The sequence below is a fragment of the Trachypithecus francoisi genome, unplaced genomic scaffold, assembly GCF_009764315.1.
Source record: "Trachypithecus francoisi isolate TF-2019V2 unplaced genomic scaffold, Tfra_2.0 Lachesis_group15, whole genome shotgun sequence".
In the NCBI taxonomy this organism is placed as follows: domain Eukaryota; kingdom Metazoa; phylum Chordata; class Mammalia; order Primates; family Cercopithecidae; genus Trachypithecus; species Trachypithecus francoisi.
In genome coordinates this window covers 111,507,122-111,529,592 of record NW_022681460.1, presented here as the reverse complement: position 1 = coordinate 111,529,592, position 22,471 = coordinate 111,507,122, and the positions used below count along the sequence as shown (strand labels likewise).

At 48.5% G+C, this 22,471-nt stretch overlaps 1 protein-coding gene and 1 long non-coding RNA gene across 9 annotated transcripts in view; one reads left to right on the top strand and one right to left on the bottom strand.

Moving 5' to 3' along the window:
• The window catches only part of SLX4 (SLX4 structure-specific endonuclease subunit), a 29,822-nt gene extending 27,796 nt beyond the window's left edge, over positions 1-2,026 (bottom strand). For 5 of the 7 annotated variants that reach the window (XM_033235923.1, XM_033235924.1, XM_033235929.1 and 2 more), the window contains exon 1: positions 1,953-2,026. The gene's annotated coding sequence lies outside the window, so the exon portion shown is untranslated. Of the gene's footprint in view, positions 1-654; positions 788-1,521; positions 1,933-1,952 lie in introns of those variants that run through there. The other 2 variants (XM_033235922.1, XM_033235921.1) reach the window with 2 other exon arrangements.
• Positions 2,027-2,149: 123 nt separating this feature from the next.
• LOC117097729 overlaps positions 2,150-22,471 on the top strand; it is a 30,253-nt gene continuing 9,931 nt past the window's right edge. For both annotated transcript variants that reach the window (XR_004443045.1, XR_004443046.1), the window contains exons 1-3: positions 2,150-2,337; positions 18,430-18,986; positions 20,934-21,078. This is a non-coding gene — a long non-coding RNA (uncharacterized LOC117097729). The remainder of the gene's footprint in view (positions 2,338-18,429; positions 18,987-20,933; positions 21,079-22,471) is intronic.

Here is a 22,471-nt window from a genome sequence, read left to right as displayed (position 1 = left end):
ATTGTCATTTTATGCCAGTTCTTCCAGGGAGGGACAAGGGCATGTGGGGTGAGGGGAAAGTCTTCAGAGTAACAATACTGTCAAATACTCAGTCTAGCCTGGTTAACATGGTCTAACCGTCCTATCAGACATCACGACCGAAGGATCTAGAAACCTGCCAAAGCATGTTCTTCCACAGGTATTAAAATATGTGCATCTTGGGAGAGTGTTTCCTTAACTGAAATTCAGGGAGCAAACCCCATGAAAGGCAATCACCATAGAAACAGGATGATCCCCAAATCTAGGAAAACTATCTCCTACACTGATTTAAGACCCCTGGCTGTTTAAGAGGCTCTTTCTGTAAATACTGCAACATAAGAGACAGGAAGAGAAACTATATTCTCATGAACACTCAGGAGACAAAAGGTCACTTTTCCTTATCTTCTCAACCCAGCAAGGCTCTCCAAACCTGGATGACTAGAATGTCCCCTCTATACAAAGGTTGGGCCTTGTGGGCATGGCTATTTACTTTGGCGCATGCTTAGTGTGGTTCAAAAATCAAAACTGAATGACCCAATGGCAGAAAGTTATTCCTTTGAAATACAATAATGCAATCTCCACTGTCCAAGGAATCTGATTAATCATTTTGTTTTCCAGAGCTGAAAATACCCCTACCTAGAATCTACGTTGTATGGCTGGCTCATTCTCTTCTGGGTCTTCCCCTCAGAGAAGTGTCCTCTAATCCTTTATGGACCCTCTCCATCCGCATCCCTATCATCGTCCACCGTTTTCACAATGGCATCTGTCATAGGTTATAATCATATGAAACAGATAATATCTATTGAATGCTTACTGTGTGCCAAGCACTGTTCCAATTGTTTTTCAAGTCAAACTCATTTAATCCTTACAAGAAACCTATATGGTGGAATCTCTTGTCATCCTCTCTTTACAGCAAGGAAACACGCGCAAGCAGAATAAGGAACTGGCTCAAAGCTAGTTCAGGAACAGCTTTCAAAGTGGCAGGGCTAGGATCAAACCTAGGAAGCGTCGTTCCAAACTATCCGCTCTTGTATTTTTATTCATCGGCTTATTATCTGTCCCCCATTAAGCTCAACACTTCAGGAGGGTAGAGATCCATCTATTTCACGTTGCATCCTCTTTGGCTGATCCGGTGCCTGACTTGAAGTAAGTGCTCGACAACTACTTGTTGAATTCATGAATTGCAAAGAGTTTGGTATAATGGGAGTAGACAGAAAAGTGTACGAGAAAAGGCTGCGGGGAGAGGCAGGGATCGGCTCACAAGGGCCTGGAAGGTCAGACTAGGCAAAGTGAATTTTATCCTGTTGGATGTGGGGAGCGGCTGGAACAAATGCCACCCTCCACAACTGTGTTGATCTCTGCATTTCTGTAGATATGAACCTCACAACAGTCTATCTCCTCCTATAAGTGCCCGATCAATATTTACTGAATGACATAAAGGATCCTGCAAGCCCACAGGTTTCCAGAGGGAAGGGGACTTGTGCCTCCTCGCTTGGTACCTACCGCAGCGCATGGCCCACAGCAGGAGCGGGATGAATGAATGGATCGGTGAGGGGCGGACCCTCCCTCTTCCCCCAACCCGGCGACCTACGGAAAGGGGCTGAGGGATTCCTCGCCTGGGAAAAGGGCTGCCAAAGACTCTAACGGCACTAAAGTCAGATGGAGAACCCCGATCCCCGGACTGGCCCGGACTGAGACCGCCGTGGGGATACAGATCAGCCACCCTCCTCCCTCCAGGCGGGCCCCGGCCCCTCTCCACCCGAGCCCGGCTCCTGCCTCTCCGTCGGGGCTGCGGGCCTGCAGAGGCCACGGAGTCAGCGAGGGAGACAGGAGAGAAAGGCTCTCCTCCCTAAGGAGAGCGAGAAAGGCTCGAGGTGACAGGACCTCCACCTCCCTGGTGCAGACTCCCAACCCCACAGCCCGGCTCCTCCTACCTCCGGCGCCGCCGCGGCACCTTCTTAACGGAGACTCACGCGCCTGCGCATGCGCCGCCCGCGCCCCCGCGGAGAATTGCCTGCGCGCAGGCGCAGAGCGGGCGCGCGCGGGGGAGCGGCAGCCTCACTTCCCGTCTTCCTCTGCGGCTCCGGGCGCGGCGCGCGGCAGCCAGCACTTCCGGTCGGAAGGAGGCGGGGCGAGGCGGAAGCGGCGCGTGCGGCAGATGGGGTCTATTAGTTTTAATAAAGAGTTAGGGCAAGTTTAGGGCACTGTGTTAGCATTGAGATAAAGTCTGGTTCCTCCCCAGCTCGCTCAGGAAATGTTCGCGGATACAGTGGCGGCCCCCTTTGGGCATACCTGCCTGTGGAGCGGAGAGTGGACAGGGTGAGGGGAACCGGGAGAGGCACGAAATCTGGCCTGGGGGCCCGGGAATCTTCCTCTCAGGTGGGGTGGCGTGAGAGTCGAGGCCTGGAGGTCGGGGAGGGTTAGCTACGTGAAGGGGGGATTATATCGCGCTGCAGCGGCCTGGAGGGCATGCCCGAGCTCTTCCGCAGGGCTAGGGTGAAGCCAGCCAGGGCCTGAGGGAAAGGTGGCAGAGGTTTGCCACGGCTTGCCATTTGAGGGACTTTACACATCGTATTAAGGCTTTGAGCTTCAACTTGGGGTCGTCGGGAGCCATTGAAGGTTTTTTGTTGTTTGTTTTTTGAGACGGAGTTCTGCTCTTGTTGCCCACGCTGGGGTGCAGTGCTGCTATCTCAGCTCACTGCAACCTCTCTCCCGGATTCGAGCGATTCTTGTGCCTTACCTTCCCAAGTAGCTGGGATTACAGGCGCCCGTCACCACGCCCGGCTAATTTTTGTGTTTTTAGTAGAGACTGGGTTTCACCGTGTTGCCCAGGCTGGTCTCCAACTCCTGACCTCAGGTGATCCGCCCGCCTCGGCCTCCCAAAGTGTTGGGATTACAGGCGTGAGCCACCGCTCCTGGCTTTTTTTTTTTTTTTTTTTTAAGTAGAGACGGGAGGGCTCACTATGTTGCCCAGGCTAATCTCGAACCCTGCCCTCAAGAGATCCTCCCGCTTCTGCTTCCCAAAGCGCCGAGATTACGGGTGTGAGCCGCCACGCCCGGCGTAAGATTGTGTTTGTAAAGGCCTAATTACAGTGAGAACAGATGAGGCCAGGACACCCATTAGGAGGCTATTACATAATCTAGATGAAAAGTGATGGCGGCCCGAATTAGGAAGTGGAGCGAAAAGCATGGAGAAATATTGAGCGTAGTCATGACCCAATTGTTAACGATTTGCCGGTTTCTGGCCTTAGCATCTGAGTAGTGTGCTTCCAGTCACTGAAATAATGAACACAGGAGAAGTGTAAAGGAATCCGTTTGCAGGGCAAACAATATGTTTTTTAAAAGACACAAATATCACAAAATTCACACTTGAAGTATACATTCAGTGGTTTTCAGTACATTCACAGGATTTGCGGCCATCATCGCTGATTCCAGAATGTTGTAAAACCCCAAATGGAACCTACCATACCCATTAGTAGTCACTCCCCAATTCCCCTGACTCCATCTCCTGGCAATCACTAATCGGCCTTCTGTCTCTGTGGTTTTGCCTATTGAGTGCAGTACATTTTATGTAAATGGAATGATGTGATACTTGGCCTTTTCTGCTGGGCTTTTATTAAGCATGTTTTCAAGGTTCATCCATGTAGCATGAATGAGTACTTCATGCCTTTTCATGGCTACATAATCACGTGTATGGATAGATCATGTTTTGTTTATCCATTTATTAGGTGATGGGCATATGGATGTTTTTACTTTTTGGCTGTTAGAAATAATGCTACTATGAACATTGGTGTTCTTAGCACAAGTTTTTGTGTTCTAGGAGTGGTATTACTGGGTAAGACTACATTCAATTCTGAATGTTGAGCTTCAGAACCTTCCAAGAGGTTTTCCTTGATGAAGGATGTAGGAGGTGTTTACTTGCTCTCTGGCTTGGAAATCTAAGTTTGTTTGTAATACGGCTTCCAGTTGGATAAAGTAGACAGAGTAAGAATGATAAGCAGCCCAGAGGCATGGGTAGGGCAGGGTATCTTGGGACTTTATAGAGGAGACGGAGTGACAACGTGGAGAGGCCAGTGCTGTTGAAATAATTCCTTCCTTCCTTCCTCCCTTCCTCCTTCCTCCTTCTGCCCTTCCTCCTTCCTCCTTCCTTCCTCCATTCCTTCCTTCCCTTGCTTCTCGACGGAGTTGGGCTCTTGTTGCCCAGGCTGGAGCACAGTGGTGTGTGCAACCTCCACCTCCCTTGAATGATTCTCCTGCTTTAGCCTCCCATATAGCTGGGATTACAGGCACCCACAACCGCACCCGGCTAATTTTTTTTTTTTTTTTTTTGAGACAAAGTGTAGTTCTGTCTCCCAGACTGGAATACACTGGTGCGATCTTGGCTCACTGCAAGCTCTGCCTCCTGGGTTCACACCATTCTCCTGCCGCAGCCTACCGAATACCTGGGAGTACAGGTGCCCGCCACCATGCCCGGCTAATTTTTTGTATTTTTAGTAGAGACGGGGTTTCTCTGTGTTAGCCTGGACGGTCTCGATCTCCTGACCTCGTGATTTGCCCGCCTTGGCCTCCCAGAGTGCTGGGATTACAGGCGTGAACCACCGCACCTGGTGTAATTTTTTGTATTTTTAGTAGAGATGGGGTTTCACCAGGTTGGGCAGGCTGGTATCGAACTCCTGACCTCAGGCGATCTTCCTGCCTAGACCTCCCAAAGGGCTGGGATTACTGGCATGAGCCACCGCGCCCGGCCTGAAACCATTTCTTACTTACATTTCTCAAGAAAAGGAGGCATGCCACCACATTCAGAGCCACAAGGGAGGCATCAACTTTTGGTTAGGAGGAAAAGGTAGGAACAAGGAGAAAGTCTAGGCCAGAGCCTTTATGGGGTTCCTCAGGAATAGCAAGTCAGGGTGGAGTAAACATTTTAGGATTGGATAATTTAAATAATTCCGTCAGGCTTTGCCTTTGGGTGGTCTCTAGTTGCTTGGTACCTGGCCATGGAGGATTTAGGGCAGGAGAAAGACTGGCTTGGTGTGTGCGAGTTAGATACAAGGGGTGGTTGAGGTGCCTGTGAGACGCACGCTCCGAAGTAAGTTGTTTACTACCTTGAGGAATTAGCTCTGGGAGAGGCAGTCTCCCTGCCAGCAAGATTTTTAAGATTTCAAAATATCATAAAATACAGAAAATTTTTTTTTTTGAGACGGAGTCTCGCTCTGTCACCCAGGCTGGAGTGCAGTGGCGCGATCTCGGCTCACTGCAAGCTCCGCCTCCCGGGTTTACGCCATTCTCCTGCCTCAGCCTCCCGAGTAGCTGGGACTACAGGCGCCCGTCACCACGCCCGGCTAGTTTTTTGTATTTTTTTAGTAGAGACGGGGTTTCACCGTATTAGCCAGGATGGTCTCGATCTCCTGACCTTGTGATCCACCCGTCTCGGCCTCCCAAAGTGCTGGGATTACAGGCTTGAGCCACCGCGCCCGGCCAGAAAAATTTTTTAAACAGCTAATAAACATGGATATGGCTGGGATGATATGAAGGATAGTTGTAATGGTAGAAATTATTTTTTTCCAGTCAGACTGAAAATGAAGTGCCTGTTTCCTATTTAGGATTTAAATCTCTTAGAGGCCTAGTGAAGAAAGTCTCTTCTACCTCCCTCCCCCAACCCCAAATCTGGCTCTATTATTTATTTACGTAAAATAAATTAGTTGAAGTGTGGTTTAGAGGAGAGAATTTTCTGAAACCTGAGATTCTCAACTGAGTCACCTGTGGAATTTTTTTTTAATTGGAAAGTCAGGGACACTACTCTAAGGCCTACTGAATAAATCTTTCAACCTGTGTCTTTTGAAAGTTTCACAGATGATTCTGATGTTCTCAAGATTGTGAAGCGCTGCATGTAACCAGCACCAGCTGAACACTGTAGGCTAAGTATAGGAGAGACGCCCAGACCTGGGTCAGGGTGGTGCATGGGATTTTGAATTATACATAAATTCCTCCCTTCAAGGAACAGAGCCATCCATAACTGGGGCAGCTGCTTCTTGGGGCCCAAGGTGAACAATGGGAGCTGCCTTGTCCTAGACCCTATTGTGATTGTTAACTCTGGCAGAAGCCCTGGGGTTCATGCTGTTAGTCAGAAGTCACCCAGTGTGACTAAGTTGAGGGGCAGTGTTGAGAAACAGTGTTACTAGATGGATGTTATTTCAGTAGGAATAGTATTGTGCGTTCCCTGTCAGCATCTGAGGCGGAAACCCACTGCATTGTCAAAACAACCAGGGAGATGAAAGATGTCAGATATTAAAAGGTGCAGACAGTCCTTGTGTTTGGTTAACTTTACAGGATTTATCTGAAAGAGAAAATGGATGCAGAAGTACATGAAAAAATTGTGGTACTCCAAATAGATGTGCTGTTTTCCCAGTTCGTATGAGTCGGTAATTTTGGGGTTCAGGGGAAAAAGGCAAAGGTTGAAGATACTGTGATTATAACGTCCTTACCCTCCTGGAATATTTCCTTTTTAAAAGCTTCTGGCATCTCCCACAGAGTTAATGCTTTACACAGTTCGGAGGATGAATTGAAGGGCCCTTATCCCAGGTCTGTGGTTTGATTATAAATTGTAAAGTCATAACCTGTCCACCTCCCGCTCATTTATCTTGACGGGTTGGGGAGATGGCAGGTTGAACAAGGAAAGAATTGTCTCCTCAGTTCTTTGGTCATGTTAACTTTCATTTACTGTTGTATATTCACATTTTCTAGACTGCTAAAATTGTTGAAATCAGGAGAGGAAATAACTGTTTTTACATGTATAAGTATACAAAAGTTATTCGAGATGAGTTACACTGCATTTCTCTTAGTGTGCTGCCTGCCACTGCTGCCTTTGTGTGAGTTTGCTCTGTCTATTCTGCTAGACAAATTTAAGGGAGATTTAAGACAGCAAAACAACCCCCAAAGTATCTGCCAGCATAATCCCTATCAAAATCCCAACAACCTTTTAATTTTTTTGCAGAAGTGGAAAAACTGATGTTAAAATTCATATGGAATTGGCCGGGTGTGGTGGCTCACACCTGTAATCCCAGCATTTTGGGAGGCTGAGGAAGGTAGATCACTTGAGGTCAGGAGTTCGAGACCAGCTTGGCCAACATGGTGAAACCCCGTTTCTACTAAAAATACAAAAGTTAGCTAGGCGTGGCGGTGGGTGCCTGTAGTCCCAGCTACTTGGAAGGCTGAGGCAGGAGAATCCCTTAAACCCAGGAGATGGAGGTTGCAGTGAGCCAAGATCACAACACTGCATTCCAGCCTGGTGATAGAGTGAGACTCTGTCTGAAGTAAATAAATAAATTAATTAAATAAATAAAATAAATTCATATGGAATTGCAAGGGGCTCCTAATACCCAAAACCCTAACAGCCTCTTTGTTCTTTTTCAAGAAATACTTCCTTATATCAAAACTTATTATAAGCGATAGTAATCAAGACTGTGTGGTACTGTACTAGCATAAGGATAGGCATATGGGTCAGTGGAAGAAAAGTGAGAGTCTAGAAATAAACACCTACATTTATGAGCAATTGATTTTTGTCAAGGATGCCAAGACTAGTCGATGGTGAAAGAATAGTGTCTTCCACAAGTGGAGCTGGGATAACAGGATATCACATGCAAAAGAATGAAGTTAGACCCTTACCTCATATCATGTACAAATATTAACTTAGAATGGATCAAAGACCAATGTAAGAGTGAAAACTATAAACCTCTTAGAAGAATACAAGGGTAGGCTGGGTGTGGTGGCTCACCCCTGTAATCCCAGCACTTTTGGCATCACCAGAGGTCAGGAGTTTGAGACCAGCCTGACCATCATGGTGAAACCGCATCTCTACTAAAAATACAAAATTAGCCGGGCCTGGTGGCGTGTGCCTGTAATCCCAGCTACTCAGGAGGCTGAGGCAGGAGAATCGCTTGAACCCAGGAGGCGGAGGTTGTGATCGCACCACTGCACTCTCTCCTGAGCAACAGGAGTGAAACTCCATCTCAAAAAAAAAAAAAAAAAGAAGAATACAAGGATTAAATCTTGATGACCTTGGAGTTGGCAGTAGACTCTGGATGTGACACTAAAAGCAGAAACAACAACAAATAATGAATTGGACTTCATCAAAATTAAAAACTTGTGTGTGTAAAAGTACACTATCAAGAAAATAAGAAGATAACCCACAGAACGGGAGATATGTGTTCATCATATACCTGACAAGAGTCTGTGCTGCTGTCTGAATGTTTATGTCTCCTGTCACCCAATTCATATGTGAAATCCTTACCCGTAAGGTGATAGGATTAGTGCTCTTACAAAAGAGGCCCCTGTGGCCAGGTGTGGTGGCTCATGCCTGTAATCCCAGCACTTTGGGAGGCCGAGGTGGGAAGATTGCTTGGGCCCAGGAGTTTGAGACCATCCTGGGCAGCAAGATGAGACTCCATCTCTACAAAAATTTTTTTAGAAAAAGAGGGCCAAGAGAGAAACCCCCTGCCCCTTCTTCCATCTGAGGAAGTGGGCCTTCACCAGACAGAGTCTGCTAACACCTTGATCTTGGACTTCCCAGACTCCAGAGCAGAGAATTTCTGTTGTTTATTAGCCACCCAGTCTTACGGTATTTTGTAAGAGCAACCCAAATGGACTAAGACAATCTAGTAGCATAATATAGAAAGAACTTTTACAACTCAATGAAAGGACAACTCAGAAAATGGGCATGGTAGAACTTGTCCTGTGAAGAAGCCAAGACCAAAAAAAAAAAGGACATGGGACTTGAATAGACATTCCAAAGGATGGCAGATGCCAACAAGAACATGAAAACATGATCAGCATCATGAATCATTAGAGAAGTGCAGATTGAAACCACAGTGAGATACTGCTTCATGGCCAGTAGGACAGCCATTTCCTAAAAAAAATTTAAAAAATAAAAACAAGTATTGGTGAGGGTGTAAAGAAGGTAGAACTCTGATGCGTTGCTGGAGGGAATGTAAAATGGTGCAGCTGCTGTGGGAAACAGTTTGAGGTTCCTGAACAAGCTAAAGATAAAATCATATGATCCAGCAATTCCACTTCTAAAGATATGTCCAAAAGAACTGAAAAAGTTTTTTTTTTTTTTTTGAGACGGAGTCTCGCTCTGTCACCCAGGCTGGAGTGCAGTGGCGCAATCTCAGCTCACTGCAAGCTCCGCCTCCCGGGTTAATGCCATTCTCCTGCCTCAGCCTCCTGAGTAGTTGGGACTACAGGCGCCTGCCACCACGCCCAGCTAATTTTTTGTGTTGTTAGTAGAGACAGGGTTTCACCGTGTTAGCCAGGATGATCTCGATCTCCTGACCTCATGATCCGCCCGCCTCAGCCTCCCAAAGTGTTGGGATTACAGGTGTGAGCCACTGTGCCTGGCCTATTTTTTATTTTTTTAGAGACAGGGTTTTGCTGTGTCATCCAGGCTGGAATGCGGTGGCACGAGCATAGACTCGAACTCTTGGGCTCAGACAATCCTCCGGCCTCAGTCTCCCAAGTAACCAAGAGTACAAGCGTGTGCCACCACACCCAACTGACTTTTTTTTTTTTTTTTTTTTTTTGAGAGCGGAGTCTCGCTGTGTCGCCCAGGCTGGAGTGCAGTGGCGCGATCTCGGCTCACTGCAAGCTCCGCCTCCCGGGTTCCCGCCATTCTCCCGCCTCAGCCTCCGAGTAGCTGGGACTACAGGCGCCCGCCACCGCGCCCGGCTAGTTTTTTGTATTTTTAGTAGAGACGGGGTTTCACCGTGTTAGCCAGGAGGGTCTCGATCTCCTGACCTCGTGATCCACCCGCCTCGGCCTCCCAAAGTGCTGGGATTACAGGCTTGAGCCACCGCGCCCGGCCCCAACTGACTTTTTAACATTTTTGTAGAGATGGGGGTTTTGCTATGTTGCCCAGGCTGATCTTAAACTCTTAGCCTCAGGTGATCCTCCTGCCTCCCAAAGTGCTGGGTTTACAGGCATGAGCCATTGCTCTTGCCTGGTTTACCTGTTTTAGAAAAAAATACCTGTACATTGTTAATTTTTTTTCCAGGAGCTTCAGAAGGGTACAAAAATTCCGTCCTACTTCTGGCCCCCTGACCTCCAAACTCCCTCCTCAGAGGCTTCTTGAAATATTCCAGATAATTCTGTGCACATACAAGTATATATTAACATATATCTCTGCTTTTCCCCAATGTAAATAAACAGCACATTTTACCCATTGTTCTGAACCTCGTTTTTTGCAACTTAATGAACTATCTTGGAGATTTTTCCTTATTACATATAAATCTATCATTCTATTTAGCAGTCTTATATGTCATCATTTGGATATATTCATACTTTATTATATCAACTATCAAGGGACGTTAGATTGCTTTCATTTCCTTCTACAGTGGCTAATGGTGCATTGAACATACTTGTATATACTTTTATGCAGATTTGCACATATATTTATAGGATATTCCTGTGACATAAGTGGAATTGCTGGGTCAATGGATATGGGTAAATCAGACTGTTTTTGGGTGTACCCGGTTACCTCCTAAAGAAGCTGAATTGGCTGGGCGCAGTGGCTTATGCCTGTAATCCCAGCACTTTGGGAGACTGAAGCGGGTGGATCACTTGAGGTCAGGAGTTTAAGACCAGCCTGGCCAACATGTTGAAACCCCGTCTTTACTAAAAATATAAAATTAACTGGGCGTGGTGGCGCACCCCTGTAATTCCAGCTACTCGGGAGACTGAGGCAGGAGAATCGCTTTACCCTGGGAGGTGGAGGTTACAGTGAGCCAAGATCACAACACTGCACTGCAGCCTAGGTGACAGAGCAAGACTCAGTCTCAAAAAAAAAAAAAAATGGAGGCTGAATCAGTTTCCATTCCATTAACAATGAATGTGTTTTTATTTATAATCCACACTCACAGAATATATCATGAAACATTTTGTTCTTTTACTATTTCAGCGGTTAAAAATTGGTGTCTTATAGCTTTATTTTACGTTTCTTTCGTTGAGGAAACAAGTATGTTCTTCACAGGATTAAAAGCTACTCGTTTACCTATGACCTCATGTTTGTGGGCTTTGCATGCTTTTAGATTGTGTGATTCATATTTTTCCTATTGATTTGTAAGATTGTGTGATTCATCTTTTTCCTATTGATTTGTAAGAACTCTATATTATGGAAATGGATCATAGTGTTACAATGTTACAAATGCTTTTTCCCAGTTTTTATCATTTGTCTTTGACTTAAAAAAAAAATTGTAGGCCGGGCGCGGTGGCTCAAGCCTGTAATCCCAGCACTTTGGGAGGCCGAGACGGGTGGATCACGAGGTCAGGAGATCGAGACCATCCTGGCTAACCCGTGAAACCCCGTCTCTACTAAAAAAAAACAAAAAATTAGCCGGGCGAGATGGCGGGCGCCTGTAGTCCCAGCTACTCGGGAGGCTGAGGCAGGAGAATGGCGTAAACCCGGGAGGCGGAGCTTGCAGTGAGCCGAGATCGCGCCACTGCACTCCAGCCTGGGTGACAGAGCGAGACTCCGTCTCAAAAAAAAAAAAAAATTGTTTTTTTTTTTGAGATGGAGTCTCACCTGTTGCCCAGGCTAGACTTGAACTCCTTGGCTCAAGTGATCCCCCTACTTCAGCCTCCCAAATAGCGGCTGTTTGATTTTTTTTTTTTTGAGACAGAGTCTCGCTCTGTCGACGGGGCTGGAGTGCAGTGGCCGGATCTCAGCTCACTGCAAGCTCCGCCTCCCGGGTTCACGCCATTCTCCTGCCTCAGCCTCCCGAGTAGCTGGGACTACAGGCGCCCGCCACGTCGCCCGGCTAGTTTTTTGTATTTTTTAGTAGAGACGGGGTTTCACCGTGTTAGCCAGGATGGTCTCGATCTCCTGACCTCGTGATCCACCCGTCTTGGCCTCCCAAAGTGCTGGGATTACAGGCTTGAGCCACCACGCCCGGCCATGTGTTTGATTTTTAATAAATTTTTTTCCACGTAGAGCTTTACAGTTTTTTTGTAATCAAATTGACTTTTATGCACATACCTTCTTCCAGTGTTTGGCTCACCTTTACATTCTCTTAATGATGTGTTGTAATGAACAAAGATTCTTCAAAGCTGGAGGCATCACATTACCTGACTTGAAATCATACTACAACGCCTCCTTTGGGAGATTGAGGGGAAAAGATTGCTTGAGACCAGCCTGGGCAACATACTAAGACTCCGTCTCTAATGTACCTGCTCCCCTCCCCGCCAAAAAAATTAGCTGAGCGTGGTGGTGCACACCTGTGGTCCTAACTACTCATGCAGTAACTAAAACAGCATGGTACTTGTACATATTTTTGTATCATAAATCAGTGGGACAGAATAGAGAACCCAGAAGTAATGCCACTTGCCTACAACCAACTGATCTTCAATAAAGTTGACAAATAGGCAGTGGGGGAAGGACACCCTATTCAATAAATAGTGCTGGGAAAATTGGCTAACCATATATAGAAAAATGAAGCTATACCCTGTCTCTCACCACATACAAAAATGAACTCAAAGTGAAGCCTGTCATCCCAGCACTTTGGGAGGCCGAGACGGGTGGATCACAAGGTCAGGAGATCGAGACCATCCTGGCTAACACGGTGAAACCCCGTCTCTACTAAAAAATACAAAAATTAGCCGGGCGAGGTGGCGGGCGCCTGTAGTCCCAGCTACTCCGGAGGCTGAGGCAGGAGAATGGCGGAAACCCGGGAGGCGGAGCTTGCAGTGAGCTGAGATCCGGCCACTGCACTCCAGCCTGGGCCACAGAGCGAGACTCCGCCTCAAAAAAAAAAAAAAAAAAAAAAAAAAAAAAAAAGACTTAACATAAGACCTGAAACTCTAAAGATCTTAGAAGAAAACCTAGGAAAAACTCTTCTGGATATTAGCCTAGGCAAAGAATATATGACTAAGACCTCAAAAGCAAATGCAACAAGAAGAAAAATAGGCAAATGGGACTTAATTAAATGAAAAAAATTCTACACAGCAAAAGAAATAACAGAGTAAATAGACAACCTATAGAATGGGAGAAAATATTTGCAAATAAAGCCTCTGGCAAAGGACTAATACCTAGTATCTACAAGGATCTCAACAAGAAAAAAAAAAAAAACCATTAGTAAGTGAGCAAAGGCTGGGTGGTGGCTAACAACTGTAATCCCAGCACTTCGGGATGCTGAGGCAGGAGGATCACTTGAGGCCAGAATTGGAGAGAAAGTAGGCAAAGGACGAGAACAGATACTTCTCAAATGAAGACTTATAAGCGGCAAACAAACTTGAGAAAGTGCGCAACATCACTAATCATCAGAGAAATGCAAATCAAAACCACAGTGAGATACCGTCTTACACGGGTCAGAATGGCTATTATTAGAAAGTCAGAAAACAACAGATGTTGGCATGGATGCATAGAAAAGGGAATGCTTATATGCTGTTGATGGGAATGTAAATTAGTATAACCTCTATATAGAAAACAGTATGGAGGCCAGGTGTGGTGGCTCACTACCTGTAATCGCAGCACTTTGGGAAGTCAAGGCAGGCAGATAATTTGAGGTCAGGAGATCAAGACCAGCCTGGCCAATATGGTGAAACCGTGTCTCTACTAAAAATACAAAAATTAGCTGGGCGTGGTGGTGCACGCCTGTAATCCCAGCTACTCAGGAAGCTGAGGCAGGAGAATCGCTTGAACCCAGGAGGCGGAGGATTCAGTCACCCTATACTGCCACTGCCCTCCAGCCTGGGCAACAGACCGAGACTCTGTCTCACAAAAAATGGTTAGTGGCTTTTGTGTCCTTAGTTAGCGAGGTCTTCTCTACTTTGAGATTACAAAGTAATTTTCCTCATGTTTTCTTCTAGAGTTTTTATTTTTACATTAAAGTTTTTCTCGACCAGCTGTGTAAGGTGCCTGGTGGTGCTCTAGGCACTGGATTAGTGTCCCTCGTGCCGAGCTCTAACCTGTCAGAATGCTCTTGCTGCCCCGGCTGAGTCCACGGTGGCTGAAACTGTTCCTGTAAGACCTTGAATCTAGCAGCCACTGTGTACCCCACATGGAGCAGTCCGACTGGGCAGACTGTGCCCAGCATCCGAACATCTAGACCGACAGCCATTCCCAGTGGTGGCCTAAACCAGCAAACATTGTGTAACAATTTTTTTGCAATTTTTTTTCCTTTTTCTCTTTTTTCTTTTTTTTTGAAATGGAGTCTGACTTTGTATTCACCCAGGCTGGAGTACAGTAACGGGATCTTGGGTCACTGCAACCGCCGCCTTTCAGGCTCAAACAGTCCTCCCACCTCAGCCTATATTCTGTTTCTGTAGCTGAGAATACAGGTTTGTGCCACCACGCCTGGCTAATTTTGTTTTTTTTGTGTGTGTGTTTTTAGTAGAGATAGGGTTTTGCCATGTTGCCCAGGCTGATCTCGAACTGGGCTTAAGTGATTTGCCTGCCCCAGCCTCTCACAGTCTGACATTACAGGTGTGAGCCACCATGCCCAGCCTGCAAGTTTTCTTACTAAAACCTAATGGGGGTGGGGGCAGTGGCTCACTCCTGTAATCCCAGCACTTTGGGAGGCCTAGGTGGGTGGATCACCACCCTAATAACCAGGCTGGTTAGGAGTTCGAGACCAGCCTGGCCAACATGGTGAAACCCTGTCTTAACTAAAATACAAAAGTTAGCCTGATGTGGTGGTGCATGCCTGTAATCTCAGCTACTTGGGAGGCTGAGGCAGGAGAATTGTTTGAGCCCTGGAGGTAGGGGTTACAGTGAGCCGAGATCGCGCCACTGCATTCCAGCCTGGGTGACAAAGTGAGACTCTGTCTGTAAAAAACAAGAAAAAAGGCCGGGCGCGGTGGCTCAAGCCTGTAATCGCAGCACTTTGGGAGGCCGAGACGGGCGGATCACGAGGTCAGGAGATCGAGACCGTCCTGGCTAACACGGTGAAACCCCGTCTCTACTAAAAAATACAAAAAAATTAGCCGGGCGAGGTGGCGGGCGCCTGTAGTCCCAGCTACTCGGGAGGCTGAGGCAGGAGAATGGCGTGAACCCGGGAGGCGGAGCTTGCAGTGAGCTGAGATCTGGCCACAGCACTCCAGCCTGAGTGGCAGAGCGAGACTCCGTCTCAAAAAAAAAAAAAAAAAAAAAAATGGAGCTAGGCATGGTGATATATTCCTATAGTCCCTGAAACTTGGGAGAATGAGAAAGGAGAATTGCCTGAGCCCAGTGGTTCAAGGCCAGCCGGGGCAGTGTAGTGAAACCCATTGCTACAAAAAAAAAAAAAATTGTTTAAATAAGCTAGCATGGTAGCACGTGCCTGTAGTCCCAGCTACTCACTAGGCTGAAATGGAATCACTTGAGCCCAGGAGGTCAAAGCTGCAGTGAGTCATAATCATACTTCCACACTCTAGCCTGGGCAACAGAGCAAGACCCTGTGTCAAAAAAATAAATGAAATAGCCAATACAGAATAAAGGTGCTAAAAAAGGCATAGGAGGAAATCTTCATGACTTTGGGGTAGGCAAAAAATTCTTTTTTTTTTTTGAGTCGGAGTCTTGCTCTGTCGCCCAGGCTGGAGTGCAGTGGCCGGATCTCAGCTCACTGCAAGCTCCGCCTCCCGGGTTCACGCCATTCTCCTGCCTCAGCCTCCCGAGTAGCTGGGACTACAGGCGCCCGCCACCTCGCCCAGCTAGGTTTTTGTATTTTTAGTAGAGACGGGGTTTCACCGTATTAGCCAGGATGGTCTCGATCTCCTGACCTCGTGATCCGCCCGTCTCGGCCTCCCAAAGTGCTGGCATTACAGGCTTGAGCCACCACGCCCGGCCTTTTTAATTTTAATTTACCTGTGTCTTTATATTTAAAGTGAGTTTCCTGGGTCTTCTTTTAACATTTTTTGCAAGGTGGATTTACTGATGACAAATTCCCTTAATTTTTGTTCTTCTGAGAAAGTCTTTATTTCTCTTCATTTTTGACCCAACACATGCTTGGGTCTTATTTTTGGATATATTCTGACATTTTCTGTTTCTTATTTGCTTGAACATTGACAATTAAAGAGATTATTGGTGCAGTTAGATTAATATCTGCCGTATTTATTACTGTTTTCTATTGCTTTTATTCTTCCCTTTTCTTTTTATTTTGGTCTTCCACTCTTTTCCTGCCTTCTCTGACTTTAAATGAACATCTTACATGATTACATTTTTTCCTCTCTTAGCATGTGAATTATGCTTCTTATTTTATATTTTTAAAAAGTTTTGGCTGGGCACAGTGGCCCATGCTTGTAATCCCAGCACTTTGGGAGGCCAACGTGGGTGGATCACCTGAGGTCAGGAGTTTGAGACCAGCCTAGCTAACATAGTAAAACCCTATCTCTACTAAAAATACAAAAAATTAGCTGGGGATGGGGGCAGGTGCCTGTAATCTGTAATCCCAGCTACTCAGGAGGCTGAGGCAGGAGCATGGCTTGAACCCAGGAGGCAGAGGTTGCAGTGAGCCGAAATGGCGCCCCTGCACTCTAGCCTGGATGACAAGAACGAGACTCCATCTCAAAAAAAAAAGAAAAGAAAAGAAAAGAAAAATCTTTGCCCTTGAGTTTGGTATTTACAGTTACAACTAATCCAATTCCACTTTCAACTGATACTATACCACTTCATGGGTTGTACGAGTTCCCTCTAACAGAGCATTCCCAGTTCATCCTTACCATCCCTTATGATATCCTTACCGTCCCTTATGATATTGCCGTCATTAATTTCACTTATTCATAAACCATAACCATTGAATACATTGTTGCTGGTTTGTTTTTGTTGTTGAGACAGGGTTTTTTTGTTTGTTTGTTTGTTTGTTTGTTTTTGAGATGGAGTCTCATTCTGTCGCCCAGGCTGGAGTGCAGTGGCTCAATCTGGGCTCACTGCAAGCTCCCCCTCCCAGGTTAATGCCATTCTCCTGCCTCGGCCTCCTGAGTAGCTGGGACTACAGGCGCCCGCCACCACTCCCGGCTAAGTTTTTGTGTTTTTAGTAGAGGCAGAGTTTCACCGTGTTAGCCAGGCTGGTCTTGAACTCATGACCTCGTTATCCACCCACCTTAGCCTCCCAAAGTGTTGGGATTAACAGGTGTGAGCCATTGTACCCAGGTTTTTAAAATATTAATAATAGAGAGTTACTATGTGGCCCAGGCTAGAGTGCAGTGGCTATTCACAAGTGCAATCCCATTACTGATCAGTACCGGAGTTTTGACCTGCTTCCTTTCTGACATGGGCTTATTCACCCCTCCTTAGGCAACCTGGTGGTGCCTAAGGAGGGGAGTTCACCATATTCCAGGGAGGTCACCATTTTGATGCCAAACTTAGTTTAAACACTCAGTCCAAATAGCCCAGAACTCCTGGACTCGAGCTATTCTGCCTCAGCCTCTTAACTGGGTCTATAGGCATGCACCACCATGCCTAGCTCTTGCTGTTATTAGGTTGAACAAACTGTTAACAGTTAAGAGTAAGAAAAGTAGGACGGGCGTGGTGGCTCACGCCTGTAATCCCAGCACTTTGGGAGACCCAGGCAGGTGGATCGATTGAGCTCAGGAGTTCAAGACCAGCCTGGGCAACATAGCGAGACCCTGTCTCTACAAAAAAATAAAATAAATTGTTGGCTGCTGAATTTTGTTGACTTTCTTTGAATAGTGTTGGGTTTGGGTCTGGTATGCAGTTAAGTCCCTTGGAAGCAGCGATCCTTTAGAGGCTTCTGAGCTTTTCAGTGGGTCCGGTGCTGCTTTAATCTGCAGCTGACTTAGCTCTATCACTAAGGGTGATACCCTTCTGCAGAGTCTACCCAATACCCCATGAATTGGGACATCTCTCCACAGTGGCTTGTGGGAACACCAAATATTCCGTGGGAACTCGGGATTTTTTTGTTTGCTCCTTCCTCAGGATTCTTTTCTGGGCCTTCTCATATAGTTTTTTCTCACTCAGGCACAGCTCTGTTTTCAGCTAAAGACTCCAGGAGACCCTGGGCAGATCTTGGCTCTGCCTCTCTGTGCAGCTGCCTCCTCCCCAGGACTCTGCCCTGCAATAGCAGCAGCCTTGGCCTCCCTGACCTCTGAACTCGGTCTTCCCAACTCAGAGAGGCTGCAGGGTCAGGCTGAGTTTCCCTCCCTGTGCTGCAGTCTGGAACCCGCCTCCTGGCTGGAACTGCTGCAGTCACAGGACGCGCTCTCTGGTTTCCCTTCTGTCGGAATCACTGTCCTGCACTGTCTTCCACCAACTGAAGACAAAAGTATGTTGTCCAGTTTTCCAGGTGTTCAGGGTTCCCTGTGGCTGCATCCTACATGAGTATATAAACAGAACAAACAGAACAGCCTGTCGGGAGCTTGCTGAGGTTTCAGAACAGGTGCTGCTGGCTGAGCTGATGGACATGATTAACACTCCCCTTCTCCTTTTAGTGACCACAGTGTGAATGGGAACAGCCAGATGAGAAAGGCTTGCTGAGTAAGTGGCACAGCGCCAGCCTGGTAGCGGCCTCCCTAGCAAGTTGCATGTAACTAGCTTCCTGTGGCTGTCACTGCTGGGACCAGGCACCTCCGAAGATCAGCGCCTCCTCTGGGGGTCAAGCGAGGGCAGGAGCCGGTCACCCATGAGCTTGCAAGGGCAGAGCCACTGTCCTGTCTCGACGGTTCTACCATGACTCCAGTGGACTTTGGACAGTGGGGAGCAGGCCCAACAGGGCCACTCGTGTGTGGTAACTCTGGCTTTGGGTGGATCAGGACCACACTGGACTTCATCCCCAGCCCCCAGGTGCTGTTGCTACTCCTGCCCGAGACCCCATCCACAGCTGCAGCTGTGTGGCGGGGTGGCTGGTGGTGGCCAGCGTGGCCCTACTGCAGCTCCATGCTGGGGAGGGCGTGACCTGGATGAGCAGCCACCCCTCCATGTGGGCCACAGGGGAGGAGCCTAGGAAGCCACCCTGGCAAGGTGAGTGGACGCGTTTATGTGGTGAGAGGTGAGAACCATTGCTGCTTCCCACAGCCCTGTGATTCCTGGGGAGGCTGACACTTGCAGACGCCTTGCCTGCTCTCCTCCTGGGGTGCTTTCCTGTTCCCAGGGCTGGGCCCTTGGAGGGAGAATGGAGGCAGGGCCTCTGTCTGCCCACACTCGAGGGCCCAGCACAGGCAGGCCCTCTGGGGAGCCCCTCATGACTGGTGGGGAGTCTGCGGCAGGGTGAGGGACGGCATCTTGCACTGATCCCAGACTTGGGAGGCGTCTGTCCTGGAGGCTACCCCTGTGGGAAGGCCTCTTTTGTGCGACTGCTTCCCCGTGAAATCGTTTCTCCAAACAGTTCAGCCCCACAAGTGCCCTGAGAAAACACAAAAGTGCTTTCTGCACGTGTCCTGGTCCCCAGGGAAGAGTTTGGTTACAGAGAAGGTGACAGCTCATGGCTTCCTGAGGGTGGGGCAGTGGGAGAAGTCTCCAAGGGAGCTTGGGGCCCATGGCCTCCCACACCCTGGGTGGGGCTGCCCACTGGGAGGCCCCCATTGCCTTAGTGTCCTGCACCCTGCAGTTCAGGGTGCCTGGGGGCTGGAAGGGGAGCAAGGGCCGGGGACCAGTGGCTCACAAGGACCTGGGGAGAACTGTGGAACCAGCCTTCTCAGCCGTCCCACCCAGGAAAGGAGTAGGCGGAGTTGGAAGAAATACAGCACTGCCTTGGCCTTGGCCTCAGACCCGAGGGTCTGGCTATAGCCGTGGTGGTGGCTGTGTCGTGGGGGCTGCATCATGACCCTGGCACAGTGCAGACTAGCACGAAGTTCCTGCTGGGCTCGGTGTGGGGGCCCCTCCTGGCCATGGAGACAGGCCCATGGCAGCCCTCCAGGATCTGTTGCCCAGCAGCTCTCAATGTTTTGCTTGGGGCGTCTGTGCCACATGGAGTCGTTCTGCCTTCTCTGCTATCTGGCAGCATCATGTGCTGAGCCCCGCTCTGACAGGGGCCTTAGTCCACAGACCACCGTGCCCTCCCATGTCACCTGTGGTTACTCCACCATCCTGCCAGGCCATGGGATGTGGAGGCTGAAGAGTGCAAATGGGACAGAAGCCTGTCCTCTCACTCCTTCCTCACAGAGGCTTGTGTTGGGTTCACCCTGAGTAGGGGCAACCAGCAGCTGGAGGGAGTGGAGCTCTTAAACCGTGGGTCCAGAGCGGAAGGCCCCTCTGACACACCTTTCATCCAGCATATTCTCTATGAGCGCCTGCCACGGCCTAGGCCTTGCTTTCGGTGCTGCCGGCGGAGCCCAGCTCTCGTGGGGCTTGCATCTAACAGGAGAGTGTAAGTACCGTGTGAGTGAGACGTGATTCGTGGTGAGGAGTAGGCACCCCGGGTGGAGATGGGGTGCTGGGACAGCATGTGCTCGCTGAAACTGGGTGATATGAAAGAGGCTCTAGCGAAGGGAGGGACAAGCTGTGGAGGAGGCAGAGCGCTGAGGGGAGGGACAGTGTGAAGGCCTGAAACTGTCAACATGAAACAGGCAGTCGTGTCTGCCAATGAGTCCCATGGCCAGCCCTGCACAGGAAGCAGCAGTGATGTGCGGTTCTTGTCAGAAGCCTCTAGGGGAAGGGTAGGGGCCTGTATTGAGGACAGACACCCCCATTCTCTTTGAGGAGTTGTAGGGTGAGCTGGTGGAAGCAGTTTCCATGTCCTGGCGTGTGCTGTCTTGTTAGGACATCAGACATAACCCTAGAGTTCACATGAGGACGCAGAGATCTTCTGTCCTAGAGGATGCTTGGCTGGGCAGAGGGAAACGGCCTTGTGTCCCTGGGGCGCCCTCATTGTCCGGCATATCTCTGGATGGGACAGTTATGGCTGGAAGGTGTCCTTGTGGCCTGTGGTAGTTGGACCAGCCTGGCTGGTTATCAGTCCATGTCCTCACCCCCACCCCTTTTCAATAACTCATTCCAGGTCCTGCAGGCTCTGCATCTGGTGTGGAAGAGCTCACGGTAAAGCACTCCTTCGCAGGACCTGAGGAGCCGGCCACTGTTCAGAAGGCCCCAGCTTGAAGGACTAGAGAGCCGCCCAGCAGCACAACACAGGCAAGCTTTCGGAGGTGAGCCCCACTTCTGCTCCCGTGCGGGCCCTTCTTCCTGGGGCAGTGGCTGGGCAGGGGCGGCTGCTGAGAGGCAGGGAAGCCAGAGAGCTGCAGGAAATATCCCAGGGCTGGGAGACCAAGATGGGCACTCGGGGCTGCCGAGGCGGCTGGACCTGAGGGGCCAAGACCCCTGAGCGAAGGAGCCAGAGAAGAGACGGACATTAGGAGCTGGTCTCTCTAGCCGTCTGCTGATAAAGCTGCTTAGGGCAGAGGGGCAGAAAGTGGCTGAAAAGCAGAGTGGGATTTTTGGCAGTTTCGTGGAGTTAGGGAATAGATTGGGGCCTGTCAGATGGAGGGCCTAAGAAATATCCCACGCTGTCATCTGGGACCAGCCCTGTCTCGCCTGAGACAAGCCACAGCTGGGCTGGTCTTGACAAAGACTGCAGAGGAGCTCAGTGTCAGTGGAGTTCCTGATTCACTGTCTCACTGCTGCCCACCATGGAGGGGGTGGGCTGTGCCTGTCAGGGGACACGTTCAGACCCCCTGGCATTCTGTCACACACAGTCCCTGACACTCAGCTGAAGACCACCAGGTACACTGGGAAAGGGGGCCAGAGGAAGAAAGGTGATGGGCCCACAGGAGACTGAGATGCTGGCTTTTGGACATGGACTTTAGGATATTAATCACATCTATTTTATTTTATTATTATTTTATTTATTTATTTATTGAGATGGAGTCTTGCTCTGTTGCCTGGGCTGGAGTGCAGTGGCGTGATCTTGGCTCACTGCAAGCTCTACCTCCTGGGTTCATGCCATTCTCCAGCCTCAGCCTCCCAAGTAGCTGGGACTATAGGCACCCGCCACCACGCGCGGCTAATTTTTTTGTATTTTTAGTAGAGACGGGGTTTCACCGTGTTAGCCAGGATGGTCTCGATCTCCTGACCTTGTGTTCCACCGCCTTGGGCTCCCAAAGTGCTGGGATTACAGGCATGAGCCCCCGCGCCCAGTCAATCACAGATATTTTAAAGAATGGAAATGAGATGGATAGTTTCATAGACTTGGAATTCATAAAAAAATATAATGGAAGTTCTAAGAAAAGCACAATAACTGAAATTTAAAATTCAGCCAGGTGCAGTAGCTCACACCTGTAATCCCAGCACTTTGGGAGGCTGAGGTGAGGAGTTTGAGATCAGCCTGAGCAACATAGCAAGACCTTGTCTCTATTAATTTTTTTTTTTAATTAGGCCGGGTGCAGTGGCTCATACCTGCAATCCCAGTACTTTGGGAGGCCGAGGCAGGCAGATCACTTGAGGTCAGGGGTTCAAGACCAGCCTGGCTAACATGGCAAAACCTTGTCTCTACTAAAAATACAAAAATTAGCCAGGCATGGTGGCGGGTGTCTGTAATCCCAG